This window comes from Saccopteryx bilineata, chromosome 6 (genome assembly GCF_036850765.1).
Source record: "Saccopteryx bilineata isolate mSacBil1 chromosome 6, mSacBil1_pri_phased_curated, whole genome shotgun sequence".
NCBI classification, from domain to species: Eukaryota; Metazoa; Chordata; class Mammalia; order Chiroptera; family Emballonuridae; genus Saccopteryx; species Saccopteryx bilineata.
In genome coordinates this window covers 122,077,175-122,104,372 of record NC_089495.1, presented here as the reverse complement: position 1 = coordinate 122,104,372, position 27,198 = coordinate 122,077,175, and the positions used below count along the sequence as shown (strand labels likewise).

Sequence of the window (27,198 nt, the reverse complement as noted above, 5' to 3'; positions counted from 1 at the left end):
GTTAAGACTTACCTTATGGTCCTATAGGGAAAATCCCAGACCTTTGGAGGTCCTGTGTGGGGGACAGAGAGGATAGACTTAGAGGTCTGCATCATCTTGGCACTCCTTATCTCAGCCTAGCCAGGTGCTGTGAGTGGCAGAACTATACTGGGTACTCAGAACAGGCTGGATGCAGCCTTCCACCCCCTCCCTGGGCTCTCTGGCAGGACCCAGGGACTCCATACCCAGAGACTTCCTGGAGGACCCTGTGCTCTCCGAAAAAATCAAGCAGGGAGGCTTCCCAGGATCCCATTGTCCTCTAGGAAGCCCCATCCTAATCTTCAATCTATACTTCATCAAGGTAAAATTAATGGAATTGTGAGGACACCCCCTCTACCTTCCTGGACTCTGAGTGCCTTTCCAGAACCTAGGTCTGGGTTATGGTCACTGTATTGCTGTGGCACTTAGAGCCAGGGCCTTCCCCAGCCTTCCTTTGTGACTCTGTCCCCTAAGGGCAGGTCTCAGCACCCAGCCCAGTCACCAGACCCAGTTTTGTTAGGGCACATGACAGTTGCCAGTGAGGGGTGGGTGATCAGGAGCCTAGAGTGGAAGGGGTCATCATACATAGATAAGGGAACTGAGGTATCTTCTCAAAGAGAGAGGGAGGCACTTGTTCAAAACCATACATCTTTAGAAATTAGCAGTGAATAATTGTAGTTAATAGCATAGTTGCCATACGTTAGTTATAACCACCACTATCACATTCTGTTGTAGTCCACAGGAGATCTTTGTACATGTATGGTTATGCTCTGTTCCTGGAACACTCTGTTCTGATGATCCTTGTTTACCTGGTTGGCCCCTGGTTGGCCTGCAGGTGTCAGCTTAAGAGCCCCTTCCTCCAGGAAGGCCTCCGAGATCTCCTAAATTGAGGCATTAATCCTGCTAAGTATTGTGTGACTCCCCCACTAAGCTCCCTACAGCTTAAGAGCTTTTTTTCCCCATTGATCAATGCTTCCTAGCACTTAGCAAAGTAGATAATAATAACTATAAAAATAAGGGTCAACCTATGTGGAGCACAGTTCTAAGTGCTGTCCAGGAACTGACACATTGGCTGAAAGAATGGAGTATGCTCACCCAAGTCATTTACCCATCCCTGGGTCTTAACATCCCAATCCCAGGGTCTGGGGTCCTTTCAAAATGTTTAATTACTTCAAAGCTTCAGGATGGGGTCATGGTCCCTGTGTCTTTCGCTCTAGCTCTTGGCCCCTACTGTGACCCTCTGGTGTACCTGGCATAGCCATAGTGCCTTCTGCTGGAACAATGGGGACAAGGTCTGTTCCTACTCTCCCTGATGATACTGGCAGCTGGGTCCCTCAGCACCTTCCTGTTTGCAGCCTCTTTCTTTCTTCTCCAGATCCAGGAAAGCTTCTCCATTCTTTCTCCATGTCACCCATCTCTGCCTGTTTGCCCAGGGCAGGTGGAAGCTTGTCGGCTGGCCCCAGAGGTCTTGGCTGTGCCACTCAGCTGGCTATTTCCTCCAAGACCCTTTGAACTCAGATCTAATGGGCACAGTCTGTCCCAGGGCTGGCCATAAATGCTGGCTTTGATATTGGGGGATTCACTACTCCCACCCTCACTCTACTCCTAATTTCTCCCATATAGGGGCATCAGATTGCTTAATGCTGAGACTAGTCTGGGAAGAAGGACAAGAGAAACTGCAGGGTGGCCTCATACCCCCTGGTTTGGGATTGTCCCTGTGCTGAGCCCTGCCCTGATTTAAGGTGTGTGGGAAGGGGTGATGGTCATAAATCAGGCAAGCAGGTACTGCTTGAACTACATCCTGGGCACAGCCCTCGCTCCAAAGGCCACTGTGCCTGGTCCTACCTGGCCTAGGGAGAGGTTGTTGGAGTCGTGCTCTTGTGGTTTTGGGACCACCCCTTACCCTGCGCCCCTCTTCCTTCTCCTGTTTCCTCTTTCTCACCTTTCTTATGCAGACTCTCTCCTCCAGCCCACTCCCTCTCTCTGGAGCTCCAGGCCCATCTCCTTGAGATTTTCTCACTGTCACTCCAGCTCAACCTGTCCCCACACCAACCTCAGAATATTTCTCTTCAGTCAAGGCCCCACCTCCACTCCTCAACTCAGTCCGGGGCCTCATTTTCATATCCAGCTTATCATCACTACTTCCCTTTGCAGCCTTGCTCGTCTCATGTTTTATCTCTTCCTGACACTGGGGCCACCTCAGGCCAACATGGCCTGGACACTGAGCCTTGATAGGATCTCTCTGCTCAGCCTCTCTGCCTGGATCGCCAGACTCACCTTCTGAAAGCTTCTGTTTTTCAGGGGCTGCCCTAGAAAGCCTCCACTTTGCCCATGGCATGGCAGGGCTCTGGTCTACACGCCTATTTCTCAGTTCTCTTAGCCCAGGTGCCTGACAGCTCACCCTTTGGACTCATCTCCTCTTCTACCCCACCCCATGTGCATTTGTTACCTTCCCTCCCCCATCATGCCCTTGCCTCCTCTTTTTTTATTTTATTTTTTTTATTTTTATTTTTATTTATTTATTTATTTTTCTGAAGCTGGAAGCGGGGAGAGACAGTCAGACTCCCGCATGTGCCCGACTGGGATCCACCTGGCACGCCCACCAGGGGCGAGCTCTGCCCACCAGGGGGTGATGCTCTGCCCCTCCAGGGCGTCGCTCTGCTGCGACCAGAGCCACTCCAGCGCCTGGGGCAGAGGCCAAGGAGCCATCCCCAGCGCCCGGGCCATCTTTGCTCCAATGGAGCCTCGGCTGCGGGAGGGGAAGAGAGAGACAGAGAGGAAGGAGGGCGGGGGTAGAGAAGCAAATGGGTGCTTCTCCTATGTGCCCTGGCCGGGAATCAAACCCGGGTCCCCCGCACGCCAGGCCGATGCTCTACTGCTGAGCCAACCGGCCAGGGCCTTGCCTCCTCTTTATCACCCTTTCTCTCACTCAGCCTGACCCTGGCTCTCAGACCACACATGGTACTCTCCACTCCAGCCACCCTATGCCCTTCAGAGTGTCCTAAAACAAACTGGATCATGTCACTCCCATAGAGGGCCTTTCTCGATGGTGCCCAGAGTGCTCCAGATTCAAGTTCATGTTCCTCCAGAGCCCTTGTCTCCTACTGGTCTCTTCCCTTCCTCTGCTCAGCCTTGACCCATGTTTGGTCACCTCCCTACTCTCACACAGGTGCTCCCCCATCACTCTGGATAATCTCCCCTGTTTGCAATGACAAAGGCCAAGAGCCACCTCCTCTGGAGAGTCCTCTCTGGGAGCTCCTGGTATCACAGCTTCCTGAGAGCCAGGACTTCTCGGGGGATTATCTTTATATACACTGAGAAGTGTATATAAAGCAGTTTATACACTGAGGGGCTTAAAACAACAGAAACTTATTCTCTCACAATTCTCAAAGAGTGACCTCCAAGATCAAGGTGCTGGCAGGGTTCCTTCTGGAGACTCTGAGGGAGAATATGTTCCATGCCTGTCCCCTAGCTTCTGGTGATGACTGGCCATCCATGGTTTTCTTTGGCTAGTAGATGCATCATTCCAATCTCTGTTCTGTCCTCTCTCTGTGTCTGTTTGTCTCCATATCTCTGTTTTCTTATAAGGACACCAATCATTTGGCTGAGGGTCCACCTTGCTTCAGGATGACCTCGTCTTAATTAATTACATCTGTAAAGAACCTATTGTCAAATAAGGTCACATTCTGAGGCTCCAGGTAGACATGAATTTGAGGAGGATACTATTCAACCCAGTACAGGGGTCCAGTGTACAGCTATGGCGTCAGGGTGCAGCCCGAAGCCCATCTCTTTCCTGGAGGGCTTCCCTGGTGCTCTGGCCTGTGTCCTGTCCCCTGTCTCCTTTCCTTGAGAACTGTGCAGTTTGGGGTACTTCCTGCTAAATCTAAAATTTCTACTGGGCATAGATCTCCCCAGAGGAATTTCAAAGCACCATGTAGGCAGGTTGTCGTGTAAAACTGGCACTTAACAAGCTCAGCTCTCTCCTAAAAGGAAACAAACAAAATTCACCTTCTTCCTACTCCTGTGCCCCTCCAGCTTCTGCCCCAGCCCCCTCCATGGCTGACCTGGTGCGAGAGGCATCTCCTCTCATTGGGTACATTTCGCCTCCTCCCTCCACCATCTAAAGCTGAACTTTGGTTCCTTCTGGTCATTCCCAAGTTACCACATCCAATGAACATGCTTATACCTCATCCCCCTAAAGCTCTGACCTGTTTAACACTCCTCCTTAAAATTTGCTCCTTCCACGGCCTGTAGAACATCATTCTCTCCTGGGTTTCCTCCCTCATCTCTGGCCACTCTGCTGTTCACTCTTGACATTGTTTTAGGTGTTTTTTAATTTTTATTTTTCAATTATAGTTTTTTTCAATATTATTGTGCGTTCATTTCAGGTGTGCAGCATAGTGTTTAGACAATAATACACTTTATAGTGTTCCCCCCACACTTGACCTTTGCCTGGTAGAGTTCCACAGGCTCTGACCTTTACCTTCTCACTCCACACCTGTGTTTGCCCAGTCCAGATATCCAACCTGACACTGTCACGTGTGTGCCCCAAAGGCCCCCAAACCCAACATCAGCTAACTACTTGCCATGGACACTGTCTTCCACCACCCTCCCCTCCTCCCCCTGCTGAACCTGGTGTGCCCTCAGTGCTCCCTGTTTCAGTCAGTGGCAGTGCCAGCATCCGTTTAGGTGTTGAGTCAACTCCCCTGAGTTTCCTTGATGTTTCATGTCTCTCGTACCCCATATCTAACCCATAACCAAATCCTGCTCACTTTACCCTGACAGTTCCTCCCTTCTCACCACTTACCTTCATCTCTACCACCCCGTCCAAGACCAGCGACAGCCACTGTTGTCCAGCTCAGACCCCAAATCCCTGTTCAACACTGTTGCTGGACTGATCTTTTGAAATCTAAGTCTGACTTTGCCTCAGTGTTCACCCTTCCTGGAATTCTGCAGTGAATTTCCAAGACTTGTGGGATAAAGACATGCCCCAGGTGGGGCCAAAGGTTTTTCAAAGCCTGGCCCTGACTCTTCCAGCCCCTAACTGCTCTCCCTCCTTCACTGCTGTCCAGCCACACTGGCCTTCTCTGCTTGCTGTGCTCCCCCAGCCGCACAGGCCTTGCCCTTGCTGGTCACCCTGCTTGGAGTGCCATCCTGACCCCTTTTCCTTGGATAACCCCTGTAATCTCAGAGAACAGCTCAACACCACTTCCTAGGATGCCTGCTTAGTTTTCCTGGCAAGGTTGGTACCCCCCAGCTCTTTCTTCTCCTAGCACATCTACCTCTCTTCCTGGCCCTTTCCACTATTGTGTATTAACACTGATTCAAATCAGGACTTGGCACACTTTTTCTCTAAAGCACCAAATGGTGGATTGTAGGTTTTGCAAGCTAGTCCATCTCTGGCACAATTACTCAACTTTGCCACTGGGCCAAAGCAGCCACAAATACAATGTAAACAAGTGGGCATGGCTGTGTTCCAATAAAGCTTTACTTATGGACACTGACATTTGAATGTTATATAATTTTCATGTGTCACAAAATATTATTCCTCTCTTAAGCTTTTCTCCCATTAAAATGTGTGAAAACATTTATTAGCTTGCAAGCTACACAAAAAGAGGCAGTGGGGAAAAATAGAGTCAGTGGGCCATATTTTACTGACTCCCAGGTTAGACATTTCTGTGGTTAATCTCCTCTCTCCTGCCAGCACTAGATCATAAACTCCGTGAGGGCAGGGACTGAGTCTGCTTAGCTCACTATTGTGTCACTACTGCCTAACAGGGGTCCCCAAACTTTTTACACAAGGGGCCAGTTCACTGTCCCTCAGACCGTTGGAGGGCCACCACATACAGTGCTCCTCTCACTGACCACCAATGAAAGAGGTGGCCCTTCTGGAAGTGCGGCTGGGGCCGGGTAAATGGCCTCAGGGGGCCACATGTGGCCCGCGGATTGTAGTTTGGGGATGCCTGGCTATGGAAAGAATATTCTTCTCTTTTTTCTACCACCCCCATCCCAGCTCAGTAAATATTTGTTGAATGAATAAGAATATCCAGGCACATAGGTTAATTCACTAACGAGGTGGGTACTATTATTATTATTTCACTTCGTTTCAGGTGAGTAATCTAAGGTATAGAGAAGTTAAGTAACTTGTTTAAGGTCACAGAGTTGTAAGGGGCAGAGCCAGGATTTGAACCCAGGCAGTCTGGCTTTGGAGTCTGCATGCTTAATCTAGTGTTTGTTGAGAACTGTCATGGTGTTAAAGTCTGATGTGGCAAAACAATGTCTCCACCCCAGCCAGCCAGCCCCCCCCATCCAGCAGGTGTACCCTCCATGTATCAGGTCAACTTCCCGTTTTTAAGGACACCTGTTATGGGATAGCTCCTTAGTCATCTCTTGCCTGAAGAGGCTTATGTCTCAGTGTGTGGCTAGAAGTGAAGATTTGCCCCCCACCACCAAGCTACTATCTTGCTTCCCACAGCATCCCCCATGAGGAGTCCTGTGCCTGGCCCATAGGGACCACTTAGGGACATTTGTAGAACACTGGGCAAACTGGACAGAAATCTAACCATCCATGTCATCTCCAATGCGTGTGAAATACAAAACAAAGACATATGTCCTCCAGGCAGTAATAATCTAGCCATAAGTGAGGAAGATTCTGTTTCCAGAAGCACTTGGCAAGGAACCAAAGCCTTTCAATGGGTGTCCTTTGCCTTCTGTCACTTTGTGATTTATTTTTGAGATGGTGAGCAGCCACACAAACATTATTTGCTTTTCACTTGAAGTTACTAACAACAGGAACATTTGGGGCATGACTGTTCTGAGCTTGCAGGACACTTGGTGTCCCTGACACCTCCCTCTGGTCCAGCTACTAAATTCCAGTAGTCCCTCTGGACATGTGACACCCTCAACTAGGGTGAGGTGAGTCAGACAAATGCTTGGTTCTCAAAATTTATAGAGATGCCAATTCAGCTCAGTAATTGAGATAAATAATTTTAAAAGAAAATTAGATCAACAAACTATGGCCAATGGAGCGGTCACCTGGTTTCATGATTAAAATTTTATTGAAATCCATCTGACCAGGTGGTGGTGAAGTGGATAGAATATCGACCTGGGATGCTGAGGACCCAGGTTCAAAACCCCGAGGTCACTGGCTTGCGCACGGGCTCATCTGGCTTGAGAGTGGGATCGCTGGCTTGAGCGTGGAATCACACACATGATCCTATGGTCATTGGCTTGAAGCCCAAGGCTTGAGCAAGGGGTAATTGGCTTGGCTTGAGCCCCCCCCCCCCAGTCCTTACCTCATCAAGGCACGTATGAAAAGCAATCAATGAACAACTATAATGAAGCAACTACGAGTTGATGCTTCTCATCTGTCCCCTCTTTCTCTCCCTTCCTCTCTATCTCTTAAAAAACAAAACAAAACAAGAGCTGACTGCCTGGGTTTGAATCTGGATCCCCAAATAAAGTATACACCTTCATGATCTTGGGGAAGTCAGTTAATAATTTCTTCATCCATACAATGGGGAGAATTAATAATACTTATCAGGTTGTTATGAGGATTCAGTGAGTTCATATTTACCATGACCAATGGCTGGTACATAGGAGACACTAGGTGCTTGTTAAATAAAAGCAAAATTACTTTTATAGAAAATACAAAAGTACATTTAAAAATTAGTCAATACTGGAATACAATCTTTTTGTAAGGAATAACACAGAACATTTTTAAGTGAAATAATTCTTGGAGACAGATTAGTTTACAGCCTGACTGGATTTACATTAAACAAAACATTCTTTGTGAGCTAAGGCAGGAGCAGGAAGGCATGAGAAGTGTGTGGGCAGCATTCTAGGGACAGTGCCCTTCCTGGTCTCTCCATAGTAGTGCAATGGTAGGGGTTGGGCTCACTGATGTGGGTTATCTAAGAGCGCAAGCTGATCTCGCACCCCACAGTCCCTCTATATTTTCCCCTAGGAGGCACAGGCTGAGTCACAAGCAAAGAACCCTGACATTTTGGGTTGCTGGCCAACCTCACCGATGTGCAGACCTGCTTGCCATGTGGCTTTTTGAAATACTAGCAGTTGTCTGAGGATCCCCAGGACTATCACTGTAGACCCCTATAGGCCTAGAAACTCCAAATGAGTACTACTGTTTAAGAAAGTGAAGAATGTCCTTCTTCCATTAGGATGTGGTCTCACTCCGTGTGCCTGAGAGTATCATGGTTCCAGCATCACATCCCACCCTGCCCCGCCTTGGAACTACATGTCCCGCAGAGCCAGAAGGTGAGGGCAGCTCGCTCTCCTTGTCAGCTCCCAGACTGGGAAGGATTCGGATGCCCATGCAGGCAGCAAAGGCAGGCCCGTGTCCTTGGGTCACACATTCATCTCCTCCACATCACCTCTACCCAGTAATGCAGAAGGCTGCGGAAGAATAAGTTTGGGGGCAGAGAGGCAAGATTTAGGCATTTTGGTATAAAAGGTTTCTCTTGAATAGCGGGGAAAGGTTTCGATTTTGTTCCTATCCATCACCACAGGTAGCAGCCTACGGGGAAAAGTGATTGGAATTATTGCTGAATGAAGACAGCAGGGAGGAAGATCAGTGGGAGACCCCAGCCAAGGCTTGCTCAGAGCAGCCCAAGGGTGCCCTGCCCTGCGAGCCCTGGGAGCACTCCCTGCACCAATGCCCTCCTCCGGCGGGCTCCTCAGTAACTTCTGAGAACAGCCTCCCAGGGATGGAATTTAGGCACACCCCCCTTGGGGCCCTAAGGGGTTTCTCCTGTGACTTGCCTCATTTCCTCTTCAGGGCCAGTCATTAACCTCACCAAGAGCCGCCACATGATAAGCCATGGAGACAGATGGCTGGTTGAAGCTGGAAATGCAGAGGTGGCTTCCCGAAAGGAGCCAAGCCCCAGTCAAGCTCCTGCTAGGGTCACCCCGCAGTGGCCCCGCCGGGGTCCAGCCTCTCTGGCAGACTTCCAAACCTGCTGTTCGGATGGGATGGCAGAGGCCTCGCTGAGGACAAGCCCTTTCGTCTTCAGGCAACACTACCCTCTGGGAGCCTTGTTGGGTGGGCCTGCGGCTGGGCACAGGAAGGCAGCTTTCAGGAACACTGGGGGGGGGCGCAGAGTGGTGTAAGGTTTGCCCGCACAGGATAGCTTCAGTTTCACACCTGCTGTGGACTGCAGAACACCAGCCACGTGAGAAGCTCAGCTCTGTTTGTATTTTGGATCTGAGATGGGCCTGGGTTCCTCGGCTTAACCTGTAGCCCACAGTTAAGCCAGTCTCAGACAGAACACCCCTGTACCCCAATCTGTAAGGATCCCACCTCTGTCTGGATACCTGGTCCAAGCCCCACCCACTCTCTAGCCATGAGGCCTTTAGGGATAGGTACCTGGTGCTGAGTGGCTAGGACCAGCTTTGAGAACCAAAGTCAGGGACCTCTGAAGGGTCTGGGGAGGTGGGAGAGTGGGGAAGCTGTGGACTCCAGGCAGGAATGCACCCTCCAGAAGCACAGGACTGTGCTCAGTCCGGGAGCACGTCTAGCCTGGCTCAGAGTCCCGCTCCCGTGGCCCTGGGGATGGACGGGTCTGTTTGTTTTCTGAGACTCCAGGGACCACCGCAGTGCTGTGGGTTGCATGGTGGGTTCACTGCTGCCTTCACCTGCTTGAGCGTGACTAAGGCACCGCTGCTGACCATGACAGCAGGGTAGAGCAGATCCAGGAAGGATGCGAGGAAGCAGTAGATGAGGCTGATGCCGCTGGTCACACCGTAGGACAGGCAGCCAGCACCGCAGTCGAGTGCTACCAGGAGCGTGCGGTGGTTGCCGCCTTACAGCACTGTCTGCGTGTTCTCGTGCCACACGGAGAACTTGAGCGAGTCCTAATCCAGGCGTCAGGAGTGGGGTTGCTGCCCAGCAGGTAGACGATGTTGCGGCATGGGCAGCCGCTGACCCCGGGGGCTGCAGCTATAGGTGACACCCAGACACATCCAGGAGCTAGACACCTCGGCCTCCCAGTAGTGGAGACCCTTGGACAGGCCACGTGAGCACAGCACCTGCGGCTACTGCTTAAAGCCTAGGAAGGGGCCACTAGTGGGAAAGGGCTCCAGGAGGATGCCCAAGTTCAGCACTGATTGGGTCTCCTTGAACAGGAAGAGGTCCTCACTGGCCATGGCGGGTCGAAGTTCAGGTTGCAGTAACCTGGAGGCAAGGGATGGAAAGGGAGCCAGGATTAGGGTCCCAGAGCATCTGCATAGAGGACTCCAAGTGCTTCCACCCCAGCTCCTAGGAGTGGCCCTTCTATCTCCCCTTTTTAAATTCTCAACTCTGGGGTGGGGGGTGGGGGGTGGAGGTGGCTGACATAGTCTGGAGAAGGATGAGTTGGTGCTGTCCTAAAGTCCACCTTTCTAGAAAAGTTTAGAGCTGAGCCTTCCTCCCTGCCCTCACCAGACTCTAATACAATCTCCTTTTTTTATTTATTTGGGACACAAGATGGAGTGGGACTGAGGGAGAGTCAAGGGCCCCTGGAGGAGGTCTTTCAGAGGGGTTCACCAAAGGTAATACAACCTTGACCCCGGAGTTCTCAAAGAAGTCATTGGGATTTGGCCCCTAGCCCAGTGTGGGAGAGGGAGGAGCTGTGGGAACATAAAGTGAGAAAAGAAATTGTCTGAAGAAGAAAGGGATGGGTTCTGCCAAACTGGTTTAGCTAAAGCCCAGGGGAGGTTGGCAGGCACCCTGCTGAGGACAGAGGTTGTGCCACACCAGGGCCAGCGAGGGTGGCAGAGCTGGCCTCTGGGGAGTAGGTGAAGCCTTGCCTCACCCACAGGTGTAGGACAGGACAGTCTTCTCTCTTTCCTATTAGGGCCTTGGAGTCACAAGCTGACCCTTCTGAGGCCTCCAGTCCCAAGAGAAGAGAGAGTTTCATCTCTGTAGACACCTAGCCTGAATGGAGGTGGAACTGGGGAAGTTGAGGCACCCAAGAGCCCTGCTCCTTTCCTTTCCAACCTCAGTACTTAGGACTCACACTTGAAAGTGTTTTCCTGTTCACAGCTGGGTGGGGGCAGCACCCCATAAGAGTTCATTTTAATGCCTGGGGGAGATGGAGGAGCTTTGCTGAAGACACTCTCACAGCCCAGCATCTTTCTGGAGAGAGACATAGGCTTTCAGGAGGCTACGTCACCTTGGGAAGGTGCACACAGGCAGGCAGGACTCTGGACAAGTCCCCCCACCCCCCAACCGTTGCCCTGTAGGGCTGTCCCACCATCAGAATGCGGATGAGTCTCTAGGAGCCCCAGGCCTCCTGGTACTGACCCGCCTCCTGGTACTGACCCTTTAGGAGGAGCTGATTGATGAAGCTGAGACCCACATCCACTAGCTAGTTACAGAGTTCTGCCAGGATCTTCGGTAGCTAGAGGAAGCTCTGCTTCTCCTCACAGTAGGTGCCCATTAAGGGTTCCATGCAGTTTGGGAAGTACTTTAGCTTGGAGAACTCCTGCATGCAGGGAGGGGCAGAAGTATCACCCTTCACCAGAGCCCAAACAGATGCCAGGAGCTCCTGCTTATGCCAGAGGCTTGGTGGTACCCAGAAGCATGGGGCGGTGGAGAAGCTGCTGGTTCTCAAATCTGGACATCTCTTTTCCCAGCTTCCGGTGTTTGGACATGGTAGGTTAGGGCTTTGCCAAAGGCATGGCCTAGTGCATTAAAAACAGTGAATTTTAGCCTGATCAGGCAGTGGCACAGTGGATAGAGCGTCAGTCTGGGACAAAGAGGACCCAGGCTCAAAGCCCTGAGGTCGCTGGCTTGAGCGTGGGCTCACCAGCTTGAGCATGGGATCATAGACATGATCCCATGGTCGCTGGCTTAAATCCCAAGGTTGCTAGCTTGAGCCCAAGATTGCTGGCTTCAGCAAGGAAGGGGTCACTCTCTCTGCTGTAACCCCCTACTCAAAGCACTAATGAGGAAGCAATCAATGAACAACTAAGGAGCTGCAATGAAGAATTGATGCTTCTAGGCCCTGGCTGGTTGGCTCAGTGGTAGAGCGTTGGCCTGGCATGCAGAAGTCCTGGGCTCAATTCCCGGCCAGGGCACACAGGAGAAGCGCCCATCTGCTTCTCCACCTCTCCCCCTCTCCTTCCTCTCTCTCTCTTCCCCTCCCGCAGCCAAGGCTCCATTGGAGCAAAGATGGCCCGGGCGCTGGGGATGGCTCCTTGGCCTCTGCCCCAGGCGCTGGAGTGGCTCTGGTAGCAACAGAGCGATGCCCCGGAGGGGCAGAGCATCGCCCCCTGGTGGGCAGAGCGTCGCCCCCTGGTGGGCGTGCCAGGTGGATCCCGGTTGGGCGCATGCGGGAGTCTATCTGACTGTCTCTTCCCGTTTCTAGCTTCAGAAAAATACAAAACAAAACAAAACAAAACAAAACAAAAAAAGAATTGATGCTTCTAATCTCCTAATCTCTTTCTCTTCCTGTCTGTCTGTCCCTATTTGTCTCTCTTTCTGTCTATCAAAAAAAAAAAAAAAAAAGGCCAAAAACAGCTGGGAGGATTTCCTAAGAGACTTTAATTACTTAGTGAAAACCCTTAGCAAATACTTCCTATTGTGTGTGTGTTGGGGGGGACAAAGTGAGGAATAGCTCCAGAAGTCTGCTCAGGGGTGTGATGGCCCCTGAAGAAAGGGGAGCTGTACTAGGAGTTCCAAACACAGGGTTTGGGCAGCCCCAAGCCCCACCCATAGAGAAGGCCACCACTCCCAAACCCCACCTCACCCCACCAGCTACCCTGCCTGGTACCCTCCTGCAGCAGTACCAGGCCAGGCTGTGGCAATAGGCCAGGGTGGAGGAAAGAAAAGGGATTTCAATCCAGGCTCTGTAGATTTTTCTGGTCTCACTTCCAGCCCTGCCTCGGGTAGTGCAGAGAAACATAGACTATCAGATGCCCAGATTCCTAGGGTGCACCCCATCTGTCCCAGGGAAACGAAGGCAGGATGTTAGGGTAGGGCTGAGTGCTGAAGTGGAGGAAGCCGAGGGTGTTGGTGTAAGCTCAGGACGGATGACTGGGGATAGGGGGCTTTCTGAGGCAGGGGAATGGGCAAGTGATGCCACCCCAGGTGCTGATCTCTTCTTCCCAGGGCTAGGCGGGTCTGCTATTTCTGTAGGCAGAGGAGGAATGGAGGTTCTGACAAGGGCCTGGGGTGGAGGTGGGATGGGGTGGGGGCTTGCCTGCAAAAATTGCTGGTCACTCTGGTTGGTGAGCAGGGTGTGCAGCCAGATGCTGTCCCCCTCTAGCTTCAGAAGCTGGTTGTGGCTCTGCTGAATGAAGCTGCCCAGCTTCCCCAGGGCAGCTGCCGCCTTCTCCACAAAATCTAAGACCTTCATCTGCAGCTGTCTGACCTCCAGGATGATCTCAGAGAAGCAAGAGTTCACTTCATCTCGTGGTGTCTGGATCAATTTCTGGGGGTGGAGGTGGAAGGGTGCATAGAGAGGCACTTCTGAGTCCCATCCTGCCTGGTAGCCCATTTGTCATGGCCCACCTAGGTATCCTGTCTCTGTCAGCATGGCTCCACACCACCCCATTCCAAGCCCTGAGATTCCTCTCAGCCTGACGCAGGGTACTGGGAAAGCCTGGGTCTAGGGTAGAGTGGGCCAACCTTACCGAGAAAGGCCACCTGCCCCAGTGTTTCTGGCTGTTGGAGGTGATCATGGAGCTGGTTCTCCACGTTGGCCTGGACCTGCTGCACCTTGACCTGGGGTGACAGGGTGAGTGGAGGAGAGGTTACCTCCCTGATAGAGGGGGAGACCTAGGAGAAGCCCTTTTGCAAGCAGCCCCATAAGCAAGCCCAGAAGAGATATACTCTCACATTCTTAAGCAGTTTGAATGAGAATGAGACTAAGAAAGACCAGAGCTGAAGGGGAGCAGGCTGAGGGTTCACCCCTCTGCTCTTGGTCTCACTTATCGAGAGTTTCTCCCCATTCTTAGGAGTCAGGTTCTCTTCTCCTGAAGTGATGATCATCAGATTTCAGGTCACAAGAAGGGGTTGTGGAGGGATCAGGGGCTTTAGAGGCCTGGGAAGCAGTGGGTCAAGGAGGGGCACATCAGATATGGAGCCCTGGGCTTCCTGGGGCACGTGTGTTTTCATATTTTATAATATATTATAGAACTATATGCTGCTCCGAGTTGCTGACCCATGTTATGAATTTATTCACGGTTTGGACTCGTGAGGCAAAAGACACACCAGATGCAAGTAAATGGGCAGAAGGCTGAAGCTCTTAGGCGGAATCAGCCCCGAGACACTGCACCACTGCATATTTATTGAGTTCCAAAAGCCATAGCTTGGCAGATAAAACTAGAAAGCTACAAAAGCCTTTTTTCCCACTCGTATCATCCCCAACCCTGCACGTGTACTGTTTCTTTCATGAAACAAGGACATGAGAGGAGTCAGAGTCTCAGAGCTTATTAATCATAAAAGACATCTGGTTTTTGGAGGCATTCCTCCAAGAATCCCGTGTACTTGCATTCAAGTGACCCAGGCCAGTCTCCTGTATGGTTAACACACTCCAAGATCTCTTGTCTCCAAGTAACGCCTGCTCTGAAGTTAACTGCCATTTATATTTGTGCGGGGTCATCTCCTACAGACCCACAGCAAAATAAGAAGCTCATGCCAGACTGTAAATCAACACACCATTTTCTTCATTGAGAGAGTCTTGCCATAAAAAGCATGCCATCTTATCACTCAACAGTATGATGAATTGGTTTGCACCCTGGCACGAGCTCTACCCATGGACTAATGGGTGGCTATGTTGGAATTGCACTGTTATAGAACACACAGGATAGAATGTCTCACATATAAGGAGATGTTTTCCTTCAGCCTTTGCTTTTTTCCTGTGCAAAAAAAATCGCTCATAGGATTCATACATATAATGTTGGATCCTCATTCATTTAACTCACCGTAGTTTTATGTCACGGAACAACCCTTGTGACCATCACTTGAATGGCTGCAGAATTTTCCTCCAAGGAAAGGTGTGCCAGGGCGTAAGGGCTTGTGAAAGACTTTCACCTTCAGTGAAAGACTCAGAACCATGAGGCCCTGAGTCGACCTGCTCCTGCCCCCACCCTCCGCCTCACTTCCTTGCAGGCACGCTCCTCTTCCACAGGGATGGTGTCATGGTTCCTGTGCTCCTCCAGCAGACAGGTCCCACACATGCAGCAGCCTTCTGTGTGGCAGTACAGCCCCCAAAGCTGTGGTACTTCTGACACAAGCGGCTTTTGAAATCCCACAAGGGCTCCAGAAGCTCGTGGTCCTGGAACACCTGTTCCTCCAAGTGGCTGTGCAGGTGCTTCTCACACAGGAAGGCCAGGCACTGCAGGCACAACTTGACTGACTTGAGCTTCTGTGGAGAACAGAAGTCACAAGGCACATTACTGGGCTCAGCTAAGGTTCCATGAGAACCCCAAGTTCTGGCTCTTGGCCTGGATGAAGCAGGTCACTGTCTCTTCCAGGATGACATTCTTGCCGAGGTCCGGCCTGGAGGGAAAACTCTCTCGGCACGGGGGGCAATAGAGCATCTTGCCCATGGCAACCTGATGGTCTCAGAAACCTTGGAGGCAGGCCATGCAGAAGTTGTGACCGCAGGCAGTGGTGACTGGGTTTCAAAACACCTCCAGTCAAATGGGACAGGACTTGGTCCTCAAACTTGTTGAGGTTGCTGTTACTCATCAGGAGCTGGCCTTGGGGAGGTCTTGAGGGCTGAACAGGGGAATGCAGGGCTGAGACATGGTCTTGGACTGGTTCTGGGAAGACAGAGCAAAGCTATGCAAGAGTCTAGGCAGGAGCAGAGGGGGCCCTAGAGGAGAACAACACTCCTGTTAGAAGCAGCTGTCCACCCAGAGGGCAGAGGGTCTGTGTCATTGGTCAACCCATACAGGGCACATAAATTAGGGATTTTGTTCTCCTTGTCCCAGCCCTAATTCCTGGAACAAATCCTAGACAAGAGAGTGGATGGCAGAAAGCAGTTCCCTGGTGAGGGACAGGAACCACTTCCTTGGCCCATCAGAGCACAGGTAGGAAGCACAGATACTTACATGAAACCCTCTGCATGTCGGGGAGAGCCAGAGGCTTGTCTGCTCTATGTTGGGAGGGAAAAGAACCCCCGGTCACTGAGGTGCAGTGCCCTCACTCCTGTTCCCACTTCACTAGCAGCTGGTAGGGTCCCCGTCAGTCCAGTGGGCCTCCACCCAATCCTTTAATCTCCCTGGGTCTGACGACCACCTTCTCACCTTTCCCTTTGGCTGTGCTTTGTGATCTCCCTCTCAAGTTGGATCCCCCTTTGGAGGACTGCCAGCAATTTTGTTTCCTATAGTCACAGTTCAAGTGCAGCCTTCCCCAGCATTCTGCTTGTAATGTCAGCAGGGCACTAGGTGTACCACTAGACCTGCTGTGGTGCCGATGTGTTCTGCCTGTCCACAGGCTATTCCTCACTCTGGAGCCTGCATCCCAGGAGACGGTCACCGTTGCACATGAGATCACCTGCAGTGAACTTAAGGGACTCACATTACCAACCAGAGAGGGAAAATGGCAACTCAGTGGCAGTAGGATCTTGGGCAATTCGCTAAATCTCTCTGGACCATAATTCTTCTCTTGCAAATCAACAGGGTTGTGGTAAAAAATTCAAGGCCCTTTCTTAGTCTAAAGTTTAATGGTCCAAATATTATCTGGTTGATGATCCTAAATATTATTGCTATGCACTCTGGTTCTGACCCTCAGAGGGAAAAAAAGGATGAGCAAAACTGAAGAGAGACTGTCATTACTAAGGGCTTCTTGTCAGTCTTTCTGTTTCCCATTCTTCCCCATACAACAGGATAAATGTCATTAAAAGCTTCCAAGATATCATTCTCTTCCTCCAAAAAAGTTAGCTGGGCCCTGCTTTTTGGATAAAAATGGTAAAAAGAAGGCAACCTTTTTTCATTTTTTCATTTCAGAGGAAAAGTTTTCAATATTTCTCTTTTATGATTCTTGCTATAGGTTTTTTGTAGACACCCTGTATCAGATTATGTAGACTTCCTATCTGGTTTGCCATTTTGTTTTTTATCTGTAAAGGATGTTGATTTTGACCTAATTCTTCTGCATCTTTTGAGATAGACTTTGTCTCTTTGGCTAATATGGAAGAATTACATTTATTAATTTTCAATTATGAAGCCAACCTTGCATTCTGGAATAAATTCTACTTGGTCATGATGTATTATGCTGTTTTCATATGCTGGATTCTATTTGCTAGTATTATCTTAGAATCTTTGCATCTATATTCATGAATTGAGATTGGCCTGTCAAGTTTTGGTATTGAGTTGGGTATCATAAAATGAGTTGGCAGTGTTTTATTTGTTGTTGTTTTTTTTTTTTTTTTTTACAGAGACAGAGTCAGAGAGAGGGACAGATAGGGATAGAGAGACAGGAAGGGAGATGAAAAGCATCAATTCTTCATTGCAGCACCTTAGATATTCACTGATTGCTTTCTCATATGTGCCTTGACTGGAGGGCTACAGCAAAGCGAGTGACCCCTTGCTCAAGTGAGCAACTGTGGGCTCAAGCCAACGACCTTGGGCTTCAAGACACTTTTTCGTGGAAAGGTTATTAATTATGTATTCAGCTTTTCCCAGAGATTTAAAATTGATACATGTCGACTTTTTTTAAAGAAATTAAAATTTATTTTTATTAAGTGAGAGGGAGGGAGGCAGAGAGAGAAACTCCTGCATGTGTCTGACCAGGATCCACCCAGCAAACCCTTCAGGGGGCAATGCTCTCCCCATCTAGGACTGCTCTGTTGAGCAACTGAGCTATTTAATTTATTTTTTATTTTATCTTATTTTTTTGAAGTTAGAAGTGGGGAGGTAGTCAGACAGACTCCTGCATATGCCTGACCAGGATCCATGCAGCATGCCCACCAGGGAGCGATGCTCTGCCCATCTGGGGCCTTGCTCCATTGTGGCCAGAGCCGTTTTTTTAAAGCACCTGAGGCAGAGGCCATGGAACCATCCTCAGCACCCAGGCCAACTTTGTTCCAATGGAGCGAGCCTTAGCTGTGGGAGGGGAAGAGAGAGATAGAGAGGGAGGAGAGCAGGAAGGGTGGAGAAGCAAATGGGTGCTTCTCCTGTGTGTCCTGACTGGGAATGTAACCTGGGACTTCTACATTCTGGGCTGATGCTCCACTGCTGAGCCAACATGCCAGGGACAGAAGTTGACTTCTTGTATCAACTTTGGTAATGGTGTTTTTCTAGAAATTTATCTTCCAGGTTTGGACCTCACACCTTGGCTGGTGACTCAAATGATTGTTCCTTCACTGGGTTACTGGATTTTCACCTCACATTTCTTACCCTTTACCTTGCAGAGAAAATGGGCAACCTGGTCACTTCTCTTCCAGGAAGACTCTCTCCCTTAAAAACAATTACATATACCTTCCCTTTGTCTCTTTCTAGCTCTCTTGTGTGTAGCCCATCTGTTCCTGCCTTCTGTTTCTCAGCACTCTCCTTTCAGAGTCAGTAAAATCAAAGTGGGGAGGAAGAAGGCCCATCACCCCCTCAGGCAGTTTAGCATCAGGAAAAATTAGAACTTTGTGCAAAGCCCTGCTAGAGAAGGTGAAATTCATCTTCAGGATGTGGTTTGAGAAACATTTCTTTTTTTAAAAATTTTTTTATTTATTGATTTTAGTGAAGAGAGCAAGGACAAGAGAGAGACAGACAGAAACATCAATCTGTTTCTGTATCAAACTGGCAACCAAGCTATCCAGCCAGGACACGGTTTGAGAATCTTAATGTTGACAATGAAAAGCCAGGAGCTTGCAGTATTAGAAAATATACACCATAGGTCTCAAGGTTTAGAAGTTTGTTTCACGTCTTTATTGACCCCTCCCCAAGTCACATTTTAGACTCTTCAAACACACAAATAGTAACAAAAGGCACCCCAAATGATAGGTATGGTCCCTAACATCTGGATCAAAGGCCATGCTGAAGGGTGTGGGTATCCTCTTGACTCTACTCCTCTTCACTGAAATACCTTCAAATAGCTGTCTTTGAAACCATCTGCCTTCCCTCATGGTTGACTGCTGACACTGACTTAGGTCCACAGCCTTGGAGTGCCGTGGGCTTCTCCTTACACCCACCCACCAAAGCCATGTCTCTATCTAGTCCACTAGTTCCGTCTTCAGTGTAGAAACAGAACCCAGCCACTTCTTGCCCTGCCTCCACTGCTCCTACCTTCATCTCTGATGTCTCAGCTAACATGTCTTTCCTCCTCTAATCTGTTATCAACACAGGAGCGGCAACAGTCCTTTCCAAATGTGGTTGAGGTGCTGGTCCTCCTCTGCTCAGAACCCTTCAGTTTTCCCAGGACTCTCAGAGTAAAAGGTGGAATTTTTACACTGACCGCCAAGGTTCTGCACAATCTAGTGCCCTACCCAGCCAGCATGGTAGGCTGACTTCCTCTCATTTGGCCTCTGCACAACCATGCTCTCAGTCACACCACAACCTCCTGGCCATTCTTCCACTCACAGCAGGTACTGCCTCTGGATCTCTGCACTTATTCCACTCTCTGCCTGGAATGTTCATGCCTAGATAGCCTCATGACATTCCAGTGCTTTTTTCAGAATTCTATTCCAATGTCATTCAGGGAAACCCTCTGTTCACCCCAACCAAACAGGAACCCCTCCTTAGCTATCTGTCTCCAGCTGGTTTCAAAGCATTTTTCAACACCTGATACACTGCCTATTTGTTTCTGATCTGTTTCTCTCCACTAGAATGGGTGCTGCGTGAGAGCAGGGTTGTTGCTAGGATAGGGGCCCAGGAGGGGTGCTCATTGAATGAAAGAATGCAGTGTTGACTTAGGAAGCCCAAGGTCAGCACCTCCTTGCCTTTGTATCTTGAACAAAGACTCATGACTAGAGTGGCCTTGTGTCTCCATGGCTGTTGTTTGGTGACCACATGATCTGTGAGGGTGAGTGCAGTGCTTCTGTAGAGAGCAGACTTGGATGACAACACATTTTTAGTGCTTTTGACAATTTCCTTGTTTTACATTGTCCTGAACAGTCCTTTTTGAGGCTTCCATGTCTTCATTTCATGTTAAAGTCTCAAAAAGTTGACTTAAATTTTCTCTACCACATAGTTCTTCAGCTTTTCAACTTCCTCTCTGATGCCAGGATACCAAAAATTGTTATGACATCCAATGTTTGTATCAGATCTCTAAAAACCCTCAAATTGTGGTTTGAATAAAGATGGAAGGATAAAAGGAGGCAGGTTGGTTGTGTAGAATTTCTGTACTAGATTCACAGTAAAGTATTGCTTTCTCCTCCCTCTAGTTTGAGAAGAACACAAAATCAGATTTGCTGCTCAAGGAGCTCTATGTGGAAAATGCTCAGCTGATAAAAGCACTTCAGGTCACTGAACAGAAGCAATGAGGGACTGAGAAAAAAAAACAAACCCCAAATCTTGGAAGAAAATGTTAGAGCTCTCAAAAAACTAATCAGTAACATGACTTCAGCATTCTTCTCTGTATAGACTGCTTGTTTTCCTGGAATTCAATTTGAAAGAGCATCTTTTAAAATTAAGCCACTATGATGCCCTAATTTTCTATGGCTTATTGGCCATGAACCCCTGGACATATGAGCCAGATGCTGGGGAAATAGACATGCTGGAAAAGAATACATTTTTATTAGCAGTCCTTAGTAATTTCTTGGTAAAATTGCCAAGTGTGGTACTCAGTGGTGAAATCAGATTATGAGGGCTCTCAGAAAAGAATGACTAAAACAAAATGATAAAAGTTTTGGGGTTGCCCATGTTTATGGCAGCATTGTTTACAATAGCCAAGATCTGGAAACAGCCCAAGAATCTGTCAGTGGACGAGTGGATTAAAAAGTCATGATATAGCCTGACCTGTGGTGGCAGAGTGGGATAAAGCGTCGACCTGGAACACTGAGGTTGCCAGTTCGAAACCTTGGGTTTGCCTGGTCAAGGCACATATGGGAGTTGATGCTTCCTGCTCCTCCCCATTCTCTCTCTCTCTCTCTCTCTCTCTCTCTCTCTCTCTCCCCTCTCTCAAAAAACCAATAAATAAAATATTAAAAAAAAAAGCCATGATACATATATACAATGGAATACTATGGGGCCATGAAAAAAGGAAATTTACCTTTTGCGACAACATGGATGGACCTGGAAACTATTATGTTAAGTGAAATAAGCCAAGCAGATAAAGAAAAATATCATATGACCTCACTCATTGAGGAATCCATTGAACAATGTGAACTGAGGAACAGAATAGAGACAGAGGCGGGATCAAAGGGACCAGAGGGAAAGTGGACAGAGGGAAAGGGGAGGAGAGGATGGGATCAGAAAAGGGAAAGAGATTGGTACATAACACAAAGTTATTGAGAACAGAAAAGCTAATCCTGGAGGGAAAGGGGGAAGGTGTTGTGGGGGGAGGGGAAAGGAGGATGTTGTGGGGAACACACCAGGGAGGATGCATTTGGGGGGACATTAGAATTTATGTAGACACAATAAATTAAAATTTAAAAAGAAGAAAAAAAAGTTTCGGTGTTGTGGTCTTGACTTTGGCTGCAGAGATTAAAATACAAAATTAGGCCTCTGTATATATAGTGTTACCATTCCACTGTTAACTGCTTTTGGTTTCATTCATTAGTATTCTCAATGGTAAGTCTAAACAAACATTCTAGAAAGGCTTCACTCTGTGAATATCATAAAGGGCAAAGGAGGAGAAGCCCCTTTCTCAGGGACTGCTGTGCCATGAGGAGATGTTTGGACAGTGCTTATTTTAGGTCTGTGGACTCAGGGAAAATGGTATTTATTGCAAATGGAATCTTCTTTATTGAAATGTCATCACACTGGAAGTTGTATTATATGTTGAAACAAAGAATAGTTTTATATCCAAAATATACAGATTACAGTTATTCAATTTATCAGGATAAACTACTATAATTCGAAGTCACTACTTGTAATACTTTTTTATTAAATTGATTTAACTTCTGAGTTTGTTTTTAATTTTTTAATTATTAAATGAAACATATACAGAAAACTAGTTTTGTAAGAAACATTCCTATATGCATCAATTAGGCGTACTAAAAACATTCTGATACATTTTATCCTCCTTTCTCCTCCTGCAGCTGGCAACCACCATCCTGCAACCCCTGCTTCCCATCCCTTTCCAGCTGTGTATTTACTACACATGCTTGTATGAGAAACACCTTAAAGCTCTATGAAAAGACTGAAAGACTGGAATAGGCGGAAAGCTCAATTCTTGGACAGGAAGACTCAACATTGCCTGATTAATGTTATATATTCCCCAAAAAATACAAACTGGCCCAATCAACCCCTTGACTAAGAATTGGGCAGTTCTAAAATTTACAGACATAACTAGATAAGTAAATTAATGTGGAAAAATGAAAAAAAGTAATGAATGGAATTAGTCCTACCAGTTATTAAAATAGCAATTCTCAATATAGTTTGGGTTACATGGGTATATATATTTGACTAAGCTCATCAAAGGATACACATCTTGCCTTGCCTGTGATGGCACAGTGGATAAAGCATTGACATGGACAACGCTGAGGTCATTGGTTCGAATTCCTGGGCTTGCCTGGTCAAGGCATATTACAGAAAGCAACTACTATGAGTATATATTTCCTGCTTCTCATCTTTCATTTGCTATCTCTCTCTCCCCTCTCTCCAAAAATCAACTAAAAAAAAGGATACACACCATTAATCTTGGGCTTCTAACTGAAATTAGGAGTAACAAGGAGATTGAATCTAATAGATGTGAACAACACTGATGTTTATAGAACCTAACAGCCAACCATAGCAGAAGTGTGCCGGGAACATTTACCAAATTAGACCATATGCTGGGCCCTGAAACAAGGCTCAAAATATTAAAAGGTTTTGAGTCATGTATGTTCTCTTGTCTCATCAGGCAGTGGCACAGTGGGTAGATCATCAGCTTAGTATACTGAGGATCCAGGTTTGAAACCCTGAGGTTGCTGGCTTGAGCATGAATTTATCTGGCTTTAGCAGTGGCTCACCAGCTTGAACGTGGGGTCACAGACTTGAATTGTGGGGTTTCAGGCTTGAGTTGCAGGGTCACTGGCTCAAGCACAAGGAGTCCCCTAGTCAAGGCGCATATGAGAAGCAACCAATGAACAAGTAAGGTGCTGCAACTATGAGTTGATGCTTCTCATCTCTCCCTTCCTGTCTGTCTGTCTCTATTATCCCCATCTCTCACTTTCTCTCTCAAAGTATGGTCTCTCACCACAGTAGAATCAAATTAGAAATCAAGACCAGTATGATATCTGAAAAATCCCCAAATATCTGGAAAATAAGTAACAGAAACACTGCTAAATAAGTCACAAAGCCAAGAAGAGACCAGAGGTGGAAATCAGAAAATATTTCAAACTGAATGAAAATGAAAATACAACATACCAAAATTTGTGGAGTAAAGCTAATGTATTACTTAAGAGAAAATTCATTCCCATCAAAATTCCTATGAGATTTTTTAAAGAAATGGAACAAAAAATCATCAGATTTATATGGAACTATAAAAAACCCCGAATAGCCAAAACAATCCTAAGGAAAAAGAATGAAGCTGGGGGCATTACAATACCTGACTTTAAACTATATTATCGGGTCACGATAATCAAAACAGCATGGTATTGGCAGAAAAATAGACACTCAGACCAATGGAACAGAATAGAAAGCCCAGAAATAAAACCACATATATATGGTCAAATAATCTTTGATAAAGGGGCCAACAACACACAATGGAGAAAAGAAAGCCTCTTCAACAAATGGTGTTGGGAAAACTGGAAAGCCACATGCAAAAGAATGAAACTCGACTACAGCCTGTCCCCGTGTACTAAAATTAATTCAAAATGGATCAAAGACCTAAATATAAGACCTGAAACAATAAAGTACATAGAAGAAGACATAGGTACTAAAATCATGGACCTGGGTTTTAAAGAACATTTTATGAACTTGACTCCAATGGCAAGAGAAGTGAAGGCAAAGATAAATGAATGGGACTACATCAGAATAAAAAGTTTTTGCTCAGCAAGAGAAACTGATATCAAAATAAACAGACAGCCAACTAAATGGGAAATGATAATTTCAAACAACAGCTCAGATAAGGGCCTAATATCCAAAATTTACAAAGAACTCATAAAACTCAACAACAAACAAACAAACAATCCAATAAAAAAATGGGAAGAGGACATGAACAGACACTTCTCCCAGGAAGAGATACAAATGGCCAACAGATATATGAAAAGATGCTCAGCTTCATTAGTTATTAGAGAAATGCAAATCAAAACTACAATGAGATACCACCTCACCCCTGTTAGATTAGCTATTATTAGCAAGACGGGTAATAGCAAATGTTGGAGAGTCTGTGGAGAAAAAGGAACCCTCATTCACTGTTGGTGGGACTGTAAAGTAGTACAACCATTATGGAGGAAAGTATGGTGGTTCCTCAAAAAACTGCAAATAGAACTACCTTATGACCCAGCAATCCCTCTACTGGGTATATACCCCAAAACCTCAGAAACATTGATACGTGAAGACACATGTAGCCCCATGTTCATTGCAGCACTGTTCACAGTGGCCAAGACATGGAAACAACCAAAAAGCCCGTCAATAGAAGACTGGATAAAGAAGATGTGGCACATATACACTATGGAATACTACTCAGCCATAAGAAATGATGACATCAGATCATTTACAGCAAAATGGTGGGATCTTGATAACATTATAAGGAGTGAAATAAGTAAATCAGAAAAAAACAAGAACTACATGATTCCATACATTGGTGGAACATAAAAACAAGACTAAGAGACATGGACAAAAGTGTGGTGGTTACCAGGGGTGGGGGGAGGGAGGACATGGGAGGGAGGGAGGGAGAGAGTTAAGGGGAGGGGCAGGGGCACAGAGAACTAGATAGAGGGTGGCGTAGGACAATCTGACTTTGGGCGAGGGGTATGCAACATAATTTAATGACAAAATAACCTAGACATGTTTTCTTTGAATATATGTACCCTGATTTATTAATGTCATCCCATTACCATTAATAAAAATGTATTTAAAAAAAAAAGAAAAGAAAAGAAAATTCACTGTACTAAATACCTGTATTAGAAAAGAATTAAGAAAAAAAAAAGAATTAAGGATCTTATAACCAATGATTCACAGAAGTCATATGGAGACTGGTAGGAAGGGCTGAAATGTAGCCAGCCCAAGAGTCAATTACACACAATGAGCCAATAGCAATCAAGACTCAAATATAGCCTCACCAGGTGGTGGCACAGTGGAAAGAACGTTGGATTGGGATGCGGAAGACCCAGGTTCGAGACCCTGAGGTCACCAGCTTGAGCACGGGCTCATCTGGCTTGAGCAAAGCTCACCAGCTTGGACCCAAGGTCACTGGCTCGAGCAAAGGGTTACTCGGTCTGCTGTAGCCCCACGGTCAAGGCACATATGAGAAAGCAATCAATGAATAACTAAGGTGTCACAATGAAAAACTAATGATTGATGCTTTTCATCTCTCTTTGTTCCTGTCTGTCTGTCCCTATCTATCCCTCTCTCTGTCTCTGTAAAAAAAAAAAAAAAAAAAGACTCAAATATAACAGGAGGCTCAAATAACAGACACAAGGGACATTCCTGGAGCACCCAGCTCAGGTGATCAGAGATTGCACCACTGGACACAACAGAACAACTATGACCTAATGCCAGCCCACAAAGACTAGGAAGAAAAGCAAAGAGGCAGCCAAATTGGGAAGAAAAAGAAATAGGCCCAAAATGACAGAACAGGAGAAATCTCCAGAAAAAAAGCTAAATTAATTGAAGATAAGAAATTTGTCAGATAGCCTGACCTGTGTTGGCGCAGTGGATAAAGTGTTTGAAGTGTAGAAAAGAAAGGCTTGTAACATAAATAATTTTTGGCAGACTTACTTTCTCTAAAACAAAGAGACTTTTAGCAGAACTTACTTTTTCTGAATAGACTCCCTATTCCTGGTTTTGGGGCCAGTTTCCCAGACTGTGGCCTTGGACTAGCTTTCAAGTAGCAGGTGTTCTCAGAATGTTTCTTCCTGAGTTAACCCTATTGATAAACATGGTAAGAAAGCTTGTTTCACTGCTTTGTTTTACTGTTATACTTTCTCCCCTCCCTATTCCTCAATCAGTATGTAATTCTCCCTATAAAACTTAACTCCAAATTGCAGCCGAGGCCACATTGATTAGAACGATTTAGGTTTCCATGCCGGTCCACGTAGCTGGCAAATTAAAGACTCCTAATTTTTTAATTTGGCTAATTGATTGATTATGTGGCAAGATGTCTTATCTCTCTGTTACCATATAACATGTTGACCTGGAATGCTGAGGTCGCAGGTTCAAATCCCACATATGGGAGCTGATGCTTCCTGCTCCTCCCCCCTTCTCTCTCTCTCTCTCTTTCTATCTCTCTCTCCTCTCTCTAAAAATGAATAAATAAAGCCTTAAAAAAAGAAATTTGTCAGATATAGTGATCAAAGTAATGGCTATAGGGATGCTCAAAGAACAAAGTGAGAACTTCAACAAAGATATAGCAAGCATGAAAAAGAACATAGAAACCTAAAGAAGAACCAGTCAGAAATTTAAATTATAATATCTGACATCAAAAATACACTGGCAGAAATAAACAATAGGTTGGATGATGCATAGAACTGAATCAGAAATTTAAAAGACACGGTAAAAAACAAAAACAGGCCCTGGCCGGTTGGCACAGTGTTAGAGCGTTAGCCTGGCATGTGGATATCTGGGTTCAATTCCCGGTCAGGGCACACAGGAGAAGCAACCATCTGTTTCTCCAACCCTCACCTTTACCCTTCTCTCTATTTATCTTCCCCTCTGGCAGCCATGGCTTGGTTGGAGCAAGTTAGTCCCAGGCGCTGAGGATGGTTCCATGGCCTCTCCTCAGGTGCTAAAATAGCTCAGTTGCCGTGCAACAAAGCAACAGCCTCAAATGGGCAGAGCATCGCCCCATAGGAAGCTTGTCAGGTGGATCCTGGTTGGGGCTCATGCAGGAGTCTGTCTCTCTGCCTCCCTGCTTCTCACTTAATAAAGAAACAAAAAAACAAAACCACCAATCAAAGCAGAAAAAAGAAAAAAGAATTAAAAAGAATGAGGATA

At 47.0% G+C, this 27,198-nt stretch overlaps 1 pseudogene; it reads right to left on the bottom strand.

The window, feature by feature from the left end:
• Window positions 1-9,558: 9,558 nt before the first annotated feature.
• Window positions 9,559-19,493, bottom strand: LOC136309372 (E3 ubiquitin-protein ligase TRIM65-like; annotated as a pseudogene).
• Between the last annotated feature and the right edge of the window lie 7,705 nt (window positions 19,494-27,198).